The 18,795-nt window shown below is 35.1% G+C and overlaps 1 protein-coding gene across 2 annotated transcripts in view; it reads left to right on the top strand.

Annotated features, from left to right (window-relative positions):
• The window catches only part of LOC125666211 (uncharacterized), a 6,393-nt gene extending 5,986 nt beyond the window's left edge, over positions 1-407 (top strand). For both annotated transcript variants that reach the window (XM_056151571.1, XM_056151569.1), the window contains exon 2: positions 1-407. This exon is cut by the window's left edge. The gene's annotated coding sequence lies outside the window, so the exon portion shown is untranslated.
• Positions 408-18,795: the final 18,388 nt, after the last annotated feature.

Here is an 18,795-nt window from a genome sequence, read left to right as displayed (position 1 = left end):
TGTCTTTAAAATGCACATACCAGTATTTGACTGATGTGCTTCTTATTAATTGTCTCTGTGAAACATTTAAGTCTCTAAAATTACAATATCTATGAAATCTCAACTTTCAATCCCGATACAATTACTTCTGGCTATGCTTTGTGGCCTTTTATATGCACCACCTTTTTATATTTAGTAGTATTCTTAACCTATATCTATTGGCTGGGCTACTTTTGTCATGTCATGTGATTAGTCATATTTGTGTCATGTGACTAGTCAGCATGTTTTTGGTTGTATGTTTTACACTTTAACTAGTCAATTTGTAGTATTGCTATATTTTGTTTTTTAAGCCCAGCCAATTAATTGTCATGTAAATGTAGTTTAGTTTTTGTCATTTGTTAGATTTAATAAATGACATTGTCTCATGATTTGAGTCATTTTCTTCATTGATATGAAATATGCAGTATATGAAATTTGAGCAAAAACAAGCTGCGATTAGCCAGAATTATTTTCCTATTATTGCAGAAAATTTGTGGATACAAAAACATAATTATGGAACGTGTGTGTTTGTTTGCCCAACTATATATTTTGTATTGCTTGTAGGAGTTATGAGTTTGATCACTGTTCGTTATCTTCGCCTTGCATAATGCACTTAAAATAAATATTTTTCCTTACAATCGTCAAAATCTATTTTGGGACCTGGATTGTGCTCCCATTGATTTTAAAATATACGGGTGTGACCGGTCAACAGGGGATGCTTACTCCTCCTAAGCACCTGATCCCACCTCTGGTGTGTCCAGGGGTCCGTGTTTGCCCAACTATCTATTTTGTATTGCTTGTAGGAGTTATGAGATTGATCACTGTTCGTTATCTTCACATTGCATACGACTTAAGTGTGTAAGTGGTGTGAAGATTATGACGTGTTCTTGACAAATTGTTCAGCGTATGATTCGTATGTCTTTAAATGTAGATGGTTTCTTTTTATCTGCATTGATGAATTTTATTGGGATCAATTTTAAAATAATATACGTCTGACTTAGCAAATATCATTTGAGGTGAATGTCAACAAATGACGTGTAAATGGTTTTGCAGTTAAAATATTTTGATGGCACAAAGCCCGGTATCAAACCAAATGGTGTCAAACAAACAAAAAAATCAGAACAAGAAAAACGCAAGCTATATGAAAAAGAAAAAAAAGAAAACGTGAATTCAAGCCACAATGGCTGAACAGATGAGTATGGTTGAATTTTGAGGGGAGAGAAATGTGGTGCATTCCCTGCAAGGAGTTTTGGCCAGGTGTATGCCAAATGCTATAGGTTTATGCTGCATCAAAAAGACATAAACCTACTATTTATGCCATTTAAAAAGTGAAATTCTCAGAATGATTTCCCCTTCATATTCGAATGTAAAACTTTAATCCCTATTGTGGCTCCTACCTAAACCCACCCCAGTCCCTGGGAGATTTTGAATCAGTGCTATGTCAGAAAGCTTACATGTAAATGTAAACTTTTCTGGCCCAGTGTATATTTGTATGGAAAACTTTGATCCCCTGCAGTGGAGGGGGGGGGGGTGTGGGGGTGGCAGCTAGAAGAATAGAAGAAAAGTCGATCTTTCACTGGTTACATCACTAAAAGAAATGTTTTGGAAACTTTTTTTGCTCAGTGGTTCCTGAGAAGATTTGCCCATTTCCCCCCATGTAAATCGTTGTTCCCATATTGTGGCACCACCCTACCCCCCGGGCCCATGATTTTAACAAACTTCAATCTGCACTATGTCAGGAAACTTTCATGTAAACATAAGCATATCTGGTACGGTGGTTCTTCAGAAGATCTTCAAAAATATCCGGATTATATTTGTATGTGAAACTTTTACCCCCTATTGAGGCCCCATCCAACCCCTAGGGGCTATGATTTTAACAAATTTTAATCTCCACTATATCAGAAACCTTTGATGTAAATCTGTACTTTTCTGGCCAGTGCCTCTTCAGAAGACAGTAAAAAATTTCCCTATATATTTGCATGTATTTTTTTATCCCGTTTTTTGCACCATCCTATCCCTGGGGAGGGTGGAGGGGGGGCACACATTTAACAAATTTTAATATGTCAATAGGCTTTCATATGAATTTCATTTCTTCAGGCCCGGTGGTTCTTGAGAAGATTTTAAAATTACCCCATCATGTTTTTGCATTTTTGAAGGGACACGGCCCTTCATTTTAAAAATTTGAATCCCCTTCACCCAAAGGTGCTCTGTGCAAAGTTTGGTTGAAATTTGCCCAGTGGTTCTGGAAAAGAATATGAAAATGAGGAAAGTTAACGACGAGGAGAACGCCAACAATGACGATGGACAACGGACACATTTTGATCAGAAGAGCTCGCCTTTGGCTCAGGTGAGGTAAAAAAGCAATGAAGAATTTAACATTAGTACACCTTTGGATGAAAATGAATGAATTTACAGTAACATAGGGTTATCAGTAATACAATTGAATGTCAAAGAGAACATTACTTAAGCTATGAATTATGGTGTATCTTATCTGAAATCTCGATATGCATGAAGTGATAGAACAGCTGATACATTGTACCACCATATGACAATGGCTTCCATTCTTCCTTCTGTTATGTTAATTCATCCAAGTCTTCTCACCTGTAGGAAAACAAGATAAGCTATAGAGAGTTCTTCTGATACATTTTGTGTAGAGATGATATAGAGAGTTCTTCTGATACATTTTGTTAGAGATAATATAGAGAATTCTTCCGATACATTTTGTGTAAAGATAATATAGAGAATTCTTCCGATAAGTTTGTGTAGTGATAATATTGAAAATTATTCTGAAACATTTTGTGTAGAGATAATATAGAGAATTATTCTGATACATTTTGTGTAGAAATGATAGAGAATTCTTTCGATACATTTTGTGTAGAGATAATATAGAAAATTCTTCTGATACAGTTTGTGTAGAGATAATATAGAGAACTCTCCTGATATATTTTGTGTAGAGATAATATAGAGAATTCTTCTGATACATTTTGTGTAGAGATAATATAGATAATTATTCTGTTACATTTTGTGTAGAGATAATATAGAGAACTCTCCTGATATATTTTGTTTAGAGATAATATAGAGAATTCTTCTGATACATTTTGTGTAGAGATAATATAGAGAATTATTCTGTTACATTTTGTGTAGATATAATATAGAGAACTCTCCTGATATATTTTGTGTAGAGATAATATTTTGTGTAGAGATGATATAGAGAATCATTCTGATACATTTTGTGTAGAGATGATAGAGAATTCTTCCGATACATTTTGTGTAGAGATAATATAGAGAATTCTTCTGATACATTTTGTGTAGAGATAATATAAAGAATTCTTCCGATACATTTTGTGTAAAGATGATATAGAGAATTCTTCTGATACATTTTGTATAGAGATAATATAGAGAATTCTTCTGATACATTTTGTGTAGAGATAATATAAAGAATTCTTCCGATACATTTTGTGTAAAGATGATATAGAGAATTCTTCTGATACATTTTGTGTAGAGATAATATAAAGAATTCTTCCGATACATTTTGTGTAGAGATAATATAGAGAATTCTGATATATTTTGTTAGAGATAATATAGAGAATTCTTCCGATACATTTTGTGTAGAGATAATATAGAAAATTATTCTGAAACATTTTGTGTAGAGATAATATAGAGAATTATTCTGATACATTTTGTGTAGAAATGATAGAGAATTCTTCCGATACATTTTGTGTAGAGATAATATAGAGAATTCTTCTGATACATTTTGTGTAGACATGATATAAAGAATTCTTCCGATACATTTTGTGTAAAGATGATATACAGAATTCTTCTGATACATTTTATAAAGAGATAATATAGAGAATTATTCTGATACATTTTGTGTAGAGACAATATAGAGAATTCTTCCGATACAGTTTGTGTAGTGATAATATAGAAAATTATTCTGATACATTTTGTATAGAGATAATATAGAGAATTATGACCACTCTTCGTTATTTTTACCATTTTACATGAGAATAATAAACAGTGTGCGTTTTACGTCCCGTCAATAACTTTACACTCATATTGAGACTTCACCAGTGGCAGAAGTCCCACAAATTTAGACTCAGGGCAGTAGTAGTGAAGAAACTTTTAAGTGCCAATGTCAGTCATGATTTTAAAGTTCATTCTTACGTGAATATTCACATTTCATCTGAAAAACCTGCAATCCTAACTTTTAAATGCTGATATGCGACAGCACCTCTGTCAACGTCTAAATGTCAAAGATTTATTGCCAAAACTTATTATTACCTATTGCATCATAAACGATAAGTTTACAAGTTTTAGTTTTAAGCTTTAAATCTTACAGTTGGTTCACAAAAAACAACAAATTCCATGTCATGATTATTTTACTATTAAATTATTGAATGAATGAATATTTATATAACATCTTTTTATTCGCTCCGATGTCTCATATTTATTATCTTCTGCTTTTATAAAATTCAGACAAGTGTTTGATTTGTTTACATCATTACGGTTTGATATTCTAAGTCAGTCATAGTATATTTTGATATGCTTTTTAGACGTTAACAGGCATTTATGGACCTTAGCAAGAACGATAGATTGATCATAGATAGCAGAATCATTAAACATATGGAAACAACATTTGAATTCTTCTTTGTTCCCAACAGAATTTATTCATAATCACAATGTCTGAAAGTTATCAGAGTCCGACTCCTTTATCTGACTGTTGAATGTCGTTGTTATTACTGTTAATTCTCTCACCATTTTGTTTGTTTGTGCTAAAACCTTTGATCCGGTTTGACATACATGTACAGGGTTTGACACTAAGGCACGTCCGACCGACCGAGTCTACTAAATGATAATTCTGGTCGGGTAAATTGTCGATTTACTAGTCCGACTAGTCGTGTTGACAAAATAAACAAGAAACTTTACTATAAACAATAAGATATTTTATACTTAACTAAGAAAATCACTGTGAAGAGTTAACAAGCAACATTGAACCGCGTGATGACATAATCTCTATTTTTAGTTCTAATAAATAGTCGCTGTCGGAAGTGATGTTTTACGAAATTTAGTCGATGTTAATGTGTGTAAAGTTATTTTGCGGATAAATAGATATAAACTGAATTTATTTTCATTTGAAAAAAGGACAGTTTATTTTAATTGAAGATAAGAAAGTGTCTATAAAATTAATAAATCACATCGTAAACATCCATTTTTCGGTGAATTTATTTTCATTTGAAAAAAAAGACTGTTTTAATTGAAGATAAGAAAGCGGCTATAAAATTAATAAATTACATCGTAAACATCCATTTTTCGGTGTTGACACATGTGCGGAAATGTCTCTATATTCAAATACGACTTTTCGTCCTCAAGGAAAGATGTCCCGAGAGATTCAGAAAAAAAGGAATAGGTTGGGAAGAAACAAAGCAGGGTTTATGAAATAGAGATTTCAAAAAAAGCGGTTGAGGGCATTTTATTCCAATAAATTGACTAAAAAAAATTCTGTGCCGGGTAGAATTTAAAGAAACAGAAAATGTGTTTGAAAATAAAAACATCAAATTGAATGACGAGACTAAAGATTTTTTTGAGACAATTATATACGTCTTAGTTGAAAGTTAACGTTTGTCATTTTAATTAAGTATCTAAATATGGAGAAACAATTGAAGTCCCCCTTGTCCCAATGATACTTCATACCAAATTCGAAAAGAATTGGACTGGTAGTTTTCAAGAAGTTAACGTTAATCGATCCTCTTGTGATGTCATAGGTATTTGCAAAAATCTTTATCAATTTAAAATCTGTGCATGATAGAAATATATCTTTCGGAGGAATTTTAATCACTGCACAAAATAAAAATTTTGGTAAACTATTGATTTTGAAAAAGTTTATATTTTCCGTAGATAATAAATTCTTTCTAATTAAAAAAATGTTGCCAAGGGCAATAACTCCTATTCTGGTATTTCTTCTACTGTATGTCTATTATACATGATTTCCCTAAGATTCACAATTAATTTATACAGATTTATGAATTAACATTTTTTTAAACTGTTGACATTTAAAAGTTTTTATCCATTTTAATTATTCTGTATAACAAAATTGTGTGATTTTCTGATGTTAACATATACTTCCGATTTTGTTATGTCTGACATTTTTAAAAATGTGGCAACATACACATTTTCTTTGGTTATTGATTAAATTTATCTACTTTGAATGGAAATTAATACAGATTTTGCACTTTTAACCATTAATATTGATAAGTCACATAAGGATCGAGCCACCTCAAAAATAAACAATTGTTCATGCACGATGGACGACAACCGATTGCAATACTGACAGGTCACCTGTATTAAATCTGAACAAAATTTAAATGATTTCCGGATTATTTGTGTTTTAGTCGGCGATGTTGGTGACTTTTGTTTTGTAATCGATTAGTAGCAACATAGAGCTCTAAACAACTGACAATCAATCATTGACAACAATCATTTCATCATTAGTCTACATTATGATTTTTCTAAACAAGTGAACAGCATTTACCTTGAAAATTTCAGTTGGGGCAGGGGGGGGGGTGTCATATGCCAGCTGCACCCTCCCCCTTAAATCTGCCACAGATACACATTCAATAAGGAGAAAAGTAGAAGCAAGTGATAATTGTATTTGTTCAGACCTTCAGTGATTATACCTCTGGTGTTTCCAGGGAACGTATTTGCCATACACTTAACGTACAAAAGTCTTTTGTATTCTTCATCTATAGGATTTATATATATGAGATCGCTGACTCTTCCTTAATTTCACTTTTTCATCCAACGTATTATATGGTTGAGCATCACTGAAGAGACATTATTTGTCGAAATGCGCATCTGGTGCATCAAAATTGGTACCGTATAAGTTTTACATTCAATCGGGGTGGGGTGGGGTGGGGTTGGGGGTTGGCATCTAGAGGAAAAGTCTATCTTTCACAGGTTACATCAGTTATATAAATCTTTTGAAGCTGTGTGTATTCAGTTCACATGGGGCTATATTGAAGGCATGTTTTAAACATGTGTACAGACGTAGTGGGATATTGTGTTAGGATTTTGATTTTATTTCAATGTTACATACATGTACAAATATTAGAATTTTGAACCGATTTACAAGAAGCGATACAATACCTCAACATTACGCAAACAAGAGGCCCATGGGCCACATCACTCACCATAGTCACCTTGGCCCATATCTGAAGACTTTCGATCTATATTTGCATGTAAAACCTTAGTCCCTATTATGGCCCAAACTACCCTTTGCAAACCTGAATCTACACTATGTCAGAAAGTTTTCATGTAAATGTCAACTTCTTTGGCCCAATGGTTCTTGAGAAGAAGATTTTTAAAGCTGCTTCCTATATTTGTATGTAAAACTTTGACCACTCCCCCCCCCCCCCAACTTGTGGCCCCATCCTACCCACCGGGGCCAAGATTTGAACAAACTTGAATATGCACTATGCAAGGTGAAAATAACGAACAGTGATCAATCCCATAACTCCTACAAGCAATACAAAATAGATAGTTGGGCAAACACGGACCCCTGGACACACCAGAGGTGGGATCAGGTGCCTAGGAGGAGTAAGCATCCCCTGTTGACCGGTCACACCCGCCGTGCGCCCCATATCCTGATCAGGTAAACGGAGTTATCCGCAGTCAAATCAGTGTGCCAAGAACGGCTTAACAATCGGTATGAAACACGTCAGACAGCATTTGACCCAATGCGAGGTTGTATTGACGAACTAGATCGTTATAACGACCATAGAATTTGCGAAATGCTGACTTTAATCGAGACTGTTGAAATCCCTGTACCATCAACTTGTTTGTCAGTAGCTTACCTCGATTTAAAAACTGACTATACCCAGAACAAGCTCTTGCATATCGAATCAGTTGAGATATATAAACACCATATGCAGGTGATAATGGAATATTGCTACATAAATGTGGGGAGTTGACGATGGAGAAGCTGAAATCATCCCGTTTGTCATACTATGTCAGAAAGTTTACTTGTGAATATCAGCTTTTCTGACTCAGTGGTTATTGAGAAGAAGATTTTTCCTATATATTTGTATATAAAACTTTGATCCCCTATTGTGGCCCCATTCAACCCCCGGGGCCCATGATTTGAACAAATTTGAATCTGCATTATATCAGGAAGCTTTCATGTAAATCTCAGCTTTTCTGGCTTAGTGGTTCTTGAGAAGAAGACTTTTAAAGTTTTTCCCTATATATTTGTGTGCAAAACTTTGATCCCCCTTGGGGTCCCATCCGATCCCCAGGGGCCATGATTTGAACAAACTTGAATCTGCACTATGTCAGAAAGTTTTCATGTAAAAATCAGCTTTTCTGACTCAGTGGTTCTCGTGAACCATTGGTCCAAAGAAGTTCACATTTTCATGGAAGCTTTCTGACATAGTGTAGATTCAAGTTTGCATGAACCAAGGTGACTCAGGTGAGCGATGTGGCCCATCCGCCTCTTGTTATTATTGATGTGACCATCGATTGTAATTAGATCGTGCAACATTTGTATATATTTGATGTAGATAAAACTGTTTATTTACTGAACTACCCGTAGAATGTTTAAAGGCTAATGCAGAAACGTACCAGATAAATAATTACATCTTTGCATTAAGGACAAATGTTTACGCATCATAAGAAGAAACATTTGTGTAGGCACCAAATTTATGGGTCGGAAATGTTTAGGGAAATGTAACAACTAAATATTTTCAGAAAAGATGTTTCCAAGAATTCTTTTGTTTAAAAGAGCGAGAAAATTACACTGCAAGGGCTGGTAAAATTTAGAAAAATGTTGATCCAATGAACGAATTAAGGGGGGGGGGGGGGGTCGTTCAAGGGCGTGTCCACGATTTGAGCTGATTTTTTTATTAATTTTATTTTTTTTTTTCATCTTTAGTGTTTACAATGCTTAACTAACTTGAAAATATTTCTATTATTCAAAATTTGAATAGCAGCTGTGGAATTACAAGTGAAATACATCACTCACAATATTTTGTTATGTAAACAAGGCTCGTGCCATGTTTTTGTTTACATATGGATTGCTTGATAGAAAACAAAATGAGATGTGCCAAACACTAGAAACTATTCAATTGTGTTAAAATATAACTTGAAAATGGAAAAAAAAATCGGCTGTAAGAAACTGTTGCTAGCATATTTAACCTACATGTAAAGAAAATCATGGCACGAGCCTTGTTTACACAACAAAAACTGAGCGCCACTATATAATTAAACAAATTTGAATGTGGCGAAAAAATCAAAGAAATCAATCAATCAATCATAACAATGAATTGTGAGCTCTGTATCCCCCATATACTTCGACAGCTGACGTTCAAATTTTTGCTGACTATTAGAAATACCGTAGTTAAGCATCCTAAACATTAAAAATGAAAAAAAAAATTGAAAATGTTCAGCTGAAATCGTGTCCATGCTGTACATTATTCTGTGACCAAAACAAATACAGAAGAAAAAAACTATGTCATTGAGAGAAAGATAAGAGAAGAGAGTGTGTGTGTGAAACTGCAACAATTCCAAATCATTAATTTGAAAGGCACAACTTACACGTTGGCTTAATGTAAATTAGAGATAAACTTACAGATGCTGAGAGGTGGTTATATGATGCCAACTAAATTGATGGTCATCGCCAATGTGATCATACATTATGCCGTCGCATTACGTGTTATGTTAAGATTGGACACAGGATCCATTATTGAAAGTCACGTATCTTAACTCATTCTTAACGTAGTTCCACACTCCTGTGGCGTCATAAGATTGTGCAAAGTCAATAATTTAATGACTGGAACATAAATTTTGTTGGAGTCTTTTTCAATAGTTATTGTAAAAAATATTGTTAGCCATAAAATATTTCAAAAGTCTTAGTTATATTTGAATAGTCAATTATGCGTTTCAAAATATTGAATCCAAGGACAATAACTCTGTTTTCATTAAATTATTTATCAAGTCCATCATGCAATAGATTTCCTATATTTTTCACAAACATTTTACCAAGGTGATAAGGAATTATTATCTGTGTCTTTTCATGAAATTACATAAAATTTTAATCCATGAGTGGTTTTGAATAGCTCAGTTGTATGGTGCCAGACTTAGGGTTTTTATGGGGGTATACATACTCTGGAAGCTATATATTTGAAATTATTAAGGAAAGGTATGGATTTTTTTTCATAAATAACTATAACAGATGTACATTTACTAATATAACCAGAAAAAATGATATGTAAACCATGCTATAAGGAAATTGTGTCCATATTTGTTTGTTTTTTTAACATTTTGGAGAGTAAGGCTAATTCAATAATTTTACACTTATTATACTAAAACTTGATGAACATAGTGAAAATGACATGTGTTTTAGTTCTTGACATGTTTCCTGATAAATAAATGCAATTTAAAAATTGTGTTGTTGTTTTTATTTTAAAATAATAACAGATAACTGTTTCCAATGAATTTCATAAAAATCTACATAGGGTACATTACTTCAGTAGTGTCTGTAATGAAAATAAATCTGGAAATCATTAACTAATTTGCCTTTTCTCATTACTCTGAATGTTAATCTATTGATTCCAAACAAAAAATGCTACCTAAACCCCAAAAATCCAGGACTAAGGACCCACCTTAACATCATGTTTAAACAAAAACTGTGGTTATGTATTAAATATATTTTGGTTAAAAAGTTTCTTTTTATATGCTTTAGGGGGCCCTGATTTGCTATAATCCTTTTCCCTCCTTTGCCCCCCCCCCCCCCCCCCCCCCCAGGACTCTGCCCTGGACGTCCCCTCGCCTGTATGGGCTTAAATTGCACTTCCAAACAGGGCTAGCTACGCACCTGATTAGTAGCTCAATAAGGAAACTAGTCACTGCGGTCCTCAATTCATTAAAACTAATACGTGACTGTAAAATGTTTTAAGTCTCTGATTTTATTCAAATGTTAATTGTGTGATTTTTGTTGTTTAGGCTGCGTTGGGTCATGGTGTCACAAATTCTGTAAATATTAGTCGTCTATTTATTTAGATCAGGGTCAAGACATCTTTGGCATATCATCAATTCTTCATTATTAATGTTCAATATTTGGACGACCAGAAGTTATATGTGCAACAACGCATGTACATTACATCAGCTGATCTAAATGGGGTGGGCCTACTGATGTTGCAACACCCACGTCCCTTTGATTTTGGTTTTAAAAAGAGAGCGCGACATAACGAAAGAGAGATATCAGATTATGGTACTTAAATTTTTCCGCGAACATTATTACTGCATCACATTGATTGTAGGATAAAAAATCTAAATTTAAATAGCTTGGGGAAGGGGTAAACTCCTGTAAGTTTACGCCATCCGACATTGATTTTCACACACTGATTTTCATTATATTCAACATTCATCAAATTTAGTTTGAAAGTGGTGGGACGTTAATGAAAATTATGTGCATTTAAAAGATATTTCGTTGGCACGACATAAAATCTCGTTCGCACGACTTATTATGTTTTTTGCAAGAGATAAGTTTTGTACTTTTTTTTAATTTACACTTACTATATAATTAACTGACCAAAGTCTATGGTATTCAGAAGTTGACTTCAGTATTTAGTATGGATGAAAGTTGGAAATTTCAACCATGTGCCTCCAATGGTACTCTTTGTGTAAATGGAATTAACTAGTTATTTCTTCGAAAAACAAAGAACTTTTGGAAAATAAAAGAAATAAACTATATGGACACATTTAAATATCTATCAAAAATACGTTCTTTGATTTCTTTGAGCGAGGGTGGTGACATTAAAAAACAAATTGCATGAGAATGTAAATTCGGCAACTTGAAATATCCTTAAAATTATTCATTCTCTGCATAAAAGATGTGCATGAATTCACATGCGCTTTCATGGTGAATATCATGATTAACCAATTGATTGGTTAAAGTTTATGTCCCTTATAAGATTATTTCACACAAAATAACATATTTCCTGTATTTTATTACATGTATTTTGGAAGCCAACAAAACAGGAATATACAACTTGGTAACTAATTTAAAATGAGTCTCGCTTGGGTTTTTGCACACCTCACTCATGGTTAAACTTAACCTTGTTTGAATATGAACACCCCCCCCCCCTCCGCAATGTAAAATTCCCTAAGTTAGGACTTTCTACGTATTGCTAGAGGCATTGGGTATTGAAGACTTTAAACCTATGATACATGATAACATAATAAAGGTATCAGTCATCCAGAAAGCATACAGCACCCACTGCAAACATATGTAAATATTTAATTCTAAACACAATTATAAAAAGTTGAATGTTGCTAATTAAAACCCTCTTTATTATCATTTGAGTTTTCATGATGACACAGTGGAATTTCATATTAAAGAAATATACAGTCCTGATTGGTATTTAAAAATGACTACACAAAATAAAAGTTTGAAAAAATAAGGAAATTATGTCGTTCGCACGAGATAATAAGTCGTGCGAACGAGAAAATAAGTCATGCAAACGAGATAATAAGATAGAAAGGTGTAATAACGCGAATCTTAGACGTAGCAACGCAAAATAAAGGTAATTATAACGAAAAGAAAGGCGTGGCAACGCGAAAGTAGGAATGCGAAGTGTAACTCAGCCGCCCCCTGATTTTTTTTTTTTCAAATTTAAGGTAAATCGTGATTTCTTGTATAGAAAAACAGTAAACGATAGAAAAATAAATAAATTCGCTTACTCTCAGCACAGGCACTTGTTTCTGTAAATACGACCTCAGAGGTCGTAAGTTATTTACACAAACAAGTGCCTGTGACTCTCGGAAAAATAAAAAGACAAACTTTTTATACATTGAATTACTTTTATTAGGGGAACTTGATGGTTTTTTTTTAATATCTTTTCCAAAACTCCTTAAAATTTGAACCATTTTATTAATTTCACCTCATCAAAAATAACAGAGAATGATAAACATGAGTGCATAGGAGACATATTTCTTGCCCTATACAATCTATAAAAACTTTAGTAGCTTGCAGGAAATTGGCCTCGTCGGTCCCCAGACCTCCTGTATCAAAAAGTTGCACCTCTAACCGCAATTCCTGGATCCGCCCCTGATATACATTTAATAGTTGTAGAGCAACCATATTCATCCAGTTTTACCATTCAGCATTTGGTTTCTATCATCTACATTTGGATTAAATCGCATTGCTTTGATCTACATTAAATGAATACTAATTATGTACATGGCGCGTGGGTACATGAACTAGACTTATGTATCTGTATACACTGTGACGTCATGCATGTTGTTCCTCACGGTGTCAAATCGTACTAAATCATTACGCTAGTATTCACGCTGTTTTATATGAATAAAAACACGTTACATAAGTTTTAGTGTATTTCAATATAAAAAATAAAACACAGCGCCTCAGGATTTATATTTACCAGGTAACTTACCCTTTTGCGGGTCAGGGAGTATTTTGAAGAACAGTCATTTGCAGTCAGATCGTTGAATGGTTCCACCTTATCACTTGTACCACTAATTGAATGTTTTCTTTTTAAATAATGGAGAACTCAGCGTCCTTGTGATATACCCAGTTTATAATTTACCCGTAAAGAGTGTCTTATACAAACTTTTCAATGTTTCTTCCGCATTCCTCAGGTTCACACTAATGGCGGATGCTTGGGTAGTTTTAAAGTAGGTCTTGTAAAGATCATTGATCCGCAACCAGGTGTACAACTGTGTCATGTAATCGACTGAAGCTTGTGTGTACCTAATTTCATTGAAACGCCACATTTAGATTTCATAAACATGAAAATGTATGCAGTTTGGAATTAGTCAGAAATTATCATTGGTGTTTTGCTTACGACGTTGCCTGTATTGAATGGTTTTGGGGGGAAACAATATTTTGCGGTGGGTGTTTTATTTTTGTTTCGTGACATTAGTTTTTTTTTCCAGAGGCTGATTCGTTGATAATATTCTCGGTCTTTTCCAATCAAGCAGAGAAGAAAGCAGTGTTCTTCAATATGTTGTTGTCGATTCTTCACAATTGGCAACAGAAGTGTCATAGGAGTTTTACTAAGAGGTTGACTTTTACAATCGACGGCTGACTTTTACAATTTAAAGGGATCAACTCCAACTACAGAAATTGGACTGAAATAAATATACAGACTGCTTCAGTAAGAACACCAAAACCGACAGTTGTGTTTATTACAATAGTATTGTATACTCTTTAGCAACTCTTATTTTTTCTACATTTGTTCGACACTTTCACAATGCACTGCTCGTTTAATTTATCGATATTCAAATGTACATGTAATTTATTAACTGCGAATGACGAGCTGAGAAACGCATTCAAGGGACCCAGAAAATTGCCATAAAAAGAAAGAGTGTTTAAGCTTTACTGATTATCATAAGTATACCACAGCACACTCATTGTAAGGAGACGAACTCAAGTTAGGCCGTCCTTGATATTCACACCTTTTTGATCCAATTAATTTTTTAACTAGCAGGTAAGTTTGAGCTTCTAGAACACGTTTATGATAAAAAAAAAAAATTTAATTCTTAAGATTTTGGGGGTGGGGGCCATTTTTCGAAATTTCTCTATCAGACCTTACCAATTTCAATCGGCCGTAAAAAAAAAAAAATTATTGCGCGTGATATTTTAACAATCTCGGTATCAAAACGTAGGTAGTTATGTGTACTATAGATTAAAAAAAGTTACATTAAATATTTTGGGTATTTCGAGGAGAACCCAAGTCTTTTTTACACCCACCCCCCCCCTTTTTTAAAATCCACTTTTGACCGCCCATAACATTTTTATTTGGTATAGTACAATTAAAAAACTTTATATCAATGGATAGATATGTTCAATACCTATCTAGCAACACCAAGTTTGTAAAGATCGAATAATAAATACGGAAGCTATAGGACCGCAAATCCGAATTTGTACGAAAACCGAAAAATTTCATATCGATGTCAGTTTGAGTGGCTGTATCTCAGGTATCGGATGCGACAGAACATTGGCACCTATTTTCCTGTCTAGGTACATCCTTCGGACATTTTATGTTCAAATTTGAAGGCGATATCGTATTGAGGCCTATTTTTTGCTAACTGTTTTCTTAACCCTACCCACCTCTTTTTTGAAATGTTCGGCTTTTGGCAGACATCTTTACATGTAAAATTATATTTTTTTTTTCATAATTATGTAGATCTATTCAATACCTATCGATTGATACCACGTTTGTTTATTTCTATGCATAAATACGATACCCAGAGCGCGTGATATCGGGGCTTCCGCACGAAAATTAATTTTCAAAAATTAGTCCGTTTTCGCGCGTGTATATCTCCGTTCAATAGGCCCCAAAATTGATCTTCCTAGTATCAAAAGTTTCCAAATTTATTAGGTAACGTTGCATTAAATTTGTAAGGCGATATCATTTTGAGGCCTACCCCCTTCCGACTGTTTTCTGTAGACTACCCCCATTTTTTTTACCGGTAATTATTTTGACCGCTTATAATTTGATCTGTGGTGCTTGGATTTTATTAAGTTTTATATCATTGGAAAGGGCTTGTAAATACCTACAATTAGACACCAAGTTTATATAATTCCATTGATAAATGAATATTTTATAAAGGATTGAAAGTGGAAATTTTCGAAAAATTAACGGAAGTGCCCTATATAAATCGGCTCTTTGTCCGATGTTTCAAATCATATTGGAAACAAAATAGCATGCAATTGTAGCCCAATAATGTATGTTTGTGGGGAAAAAATTTGAAAATCTGTTAAGAAATAAAGGCACCAATTGAAATTCCTTACATCGAACAAATCGCAAAAACGAATGGCCGTGGAATTCGGGCTCTGTGCCATATTTAATCCCTGATGGTGCCCATACCAATTAAGATATCGTCATTCTGAAAATTCTAATGGAAAGAGCACCCAATTTACTACAAAATAGTATTCTAAACTTTATTTTATTATTAAAATTAAGAAATCGCAGACGCCCGTAAAAGGGGACAAAATAACGGCGATATTGACTAAAAGGATTTTTTTTCGCATTTTTGACACGAGTTAAAAGGTTCATTAATGTAATTACTAGTAATATCTTGATATTAACGATGAGACATGAAACATGTCGACAGTTTATGAGAATTTCAAAGACTACTTATAAGAAATGAAATTTTACCTGGCATTCAAAATAGCGAATACATCCTGAATTCAATGAAAAAATGTTTACGGGTACCCCCGCATTTTAGCTCTAGGGAGATTACCCAGGAAGGTAGAGACATGTTCTACCCACCAAAAGATTCATAAAGAATGTATCTATGCGGGACAAATAAATTAAAATCGAATAGTTAATACCCCGAGGTGGAAAAGGCCGTCCAATTTGCCGTATTTAACGAAATTACGGAAATTCGCTTCTGGGGCTGTGCGGGGGTCCCGCATTCGCGTCGGGGTGCCTATACGGAGCTAGATAGAACAATGTTGATACTTTTGTTGTAAAGAAAATTTAATTCCAAGCAGGGTAGCATATTGGGTTGTTTTTTTTTACAGCCCCATTAGGGCGATAGAAAGAGCGACTGCATCAAAACTATACGGCGGATTTCCGTATAAAAGGGGTAGCCTTACGTATTTTAGCTCCACGGGGACTACCCAGGTAGATAGAGGCATGTTCTACCCACCAAAATAATCGTAAAGACTGTATCTATATGGAAAAATTACATTAAAGTCGATTAATCAACTCTCCGAGGAAGAAATGGCCTTCCAATTTGCCGCATCTCCCGAAAATACGGAAAATGCTTTCCTGGTTGGCGGGGGGTCCCGCACTCGCGTTGGGGTGGCTATACAGAGCTAGATAGAGCATTGCTGATATTTTTGTTAGAAAGACAATGAAATTCTAAGCAGGGTAGCATATTGGACTGTTTTTTCAGCCCCTTTAGGGTCATAGAAAGGGCGGGTCTATAAAGACTCTATGGCGGATTTCTATATGAAAATAGTAGCCCTCGGTATTTTAGCTCTAGGGAGACTACCCTTGTAGGTATAGACATGTTCTACCCACCAAAAGATTTATAAAGAATATATCTATTTGGGGAAAAAATTAAAGTCCATTATTTAACTCTCCGAGGAACAAATGGCCGTCCAATTTGACGCATCTACCTAAAATACGGAAAATGCTTTCCCGGTCAGCAGGGGGTCCCGCCTTCGCCTCGAGGTGCCTATACGGAGCTAGATAGAGCCACGCCGATATTTTTGTTGTAAAGAGCATTAAATTTCAAGCAGGGTACCATGTTTAATCTTTTTTTTTTTTCAAGCCCTTTTAGGTCCAGAGAAAGGGCGGCTCTATAAAGACTCTATGGCGGATTTCTATATGAAAAGGGTAGCCCTCGGTATTTTAGATCTACGGAAACTACTCAGGTAGGTATAGACATGTTCTACCCACCAAAAGATTCTTAAAGAATGTATCTATGTAGGAAAAATAAATTAAAATCGAATACTTAATTCCCCGAGGTGGAAAAGGCCGTCCAATTTGCCGTATTTAGCGAAAATACGGAAATTCGCTTCTGGGGCTGTGAGGTGTGTCCCGCATTCGCGTCGGAGTGCCTAGACGGAGCTAGATAAAGCAATGCCGATACTTTTGTTAGAAAGAACATTAAATTCTAAGCAGGGTACCATGTTGGATTGTTTTTCCCAGCCCCTTTAGGGCCACAGAATGGGCGGCTCTATAAAGACTCTAAGGCGGATTTCTATAGGAAAGGGGTAGCCCTCGGTATTTTAGCTCTACGGAGACTACCCTAGTAGTTATAGACATGTACTACCCACCAACAGATTTATAAAGAATGTATCTATGTATAAAAAATACATTAAAGTCGATTAATTGACTCTCCGAGCAAGAAATAACCGTCCAATTTGCCGCATCTACCGAAAATAAGAAAAATGCTTTCCAGGTCCGCGGGGGTCGCGCATTCGCGTCGGGGTGCCTATACGGTGCTAGATAGAGCAATGGTGATATTTTTGTTAGAAAGAGCATTAAATTCTAAGCAGGGAAGCATATTCGATTTGGTTTTTTTTTCAGCCCTTACGGGGCCAGAGAGAGGACGTCTCTATAGAGACTCTAAACAGAGCAAAAGGGGTAGCCCTCCGTATTTTAACTGTATGGGGACTACCCAGGTAGATAAAGACATGTTCTACGCACCAAAAGGTTCATGAAGAATGTGTCTATGTGGGAAAAAATAAATTTAAGTCGATCAATTAACTCGCCGAGGAAGAAATGACCGTCCAATTTGCCGTATCTGCCGAAAATACCGACATTCGCATCCTGGGCGGCAGGGGGTTGGCCGCATTCGCGTCGGGGTGCATATACGGATCTAGATAGAGCAATGCTGATATTTTGGTTGTAAAGAGCATTAAATTCTACGCAGGTTAGCATACTGGGTTGTTTTTTCTGGCTGCCCTGTTAAGGCCACAGCGAGGAGCGGAGCGGCCGTTGAGGACAGCTCGCTTTCTCGGCAGCAGCAAAATCAGATACATAATCTGCCGAGGAGCAGAGCGGCCGTCGAGGGGAGTGCTGATCTCCCAGTGGTCTGTTGCGTTTTTCGTATTATTAACAAAAATTAAATTCTATATTTGGTTGAATTAGTATATTAATGATACTGCAAAACGTGTGCCCTCATTGAGGCACGTGCCAGGTAGCAATGTTTATTCAATGGCATGCGCCCTTGTGTAGTCCAGGTGGATCCTTCCCACATGGTACCGTGGCACGAGCGGGACGATCTGGGCACGTGCCAGGT

The sequence above is a fragment of the Ostrea edulis genome, chromosome 10 (assembly GCF_947568905.1).
Source record: "Ostrea edulis chromosome 10, xbOstEdul1.1, whole genome shotgun sequence".
Taxonomy (NCBI): domain Eukaryota; kingdom Metazoa; phylum Mollusca; class Bivalvia; order Ostreida; family Ostreidae; genus Ostrea; species Ostrea edulis.
The sequence above is the reverse complement of the archived record's forward strand: the minus strand, read 5'-3'. Positions and strand labels throughout refer to the sequence as shown.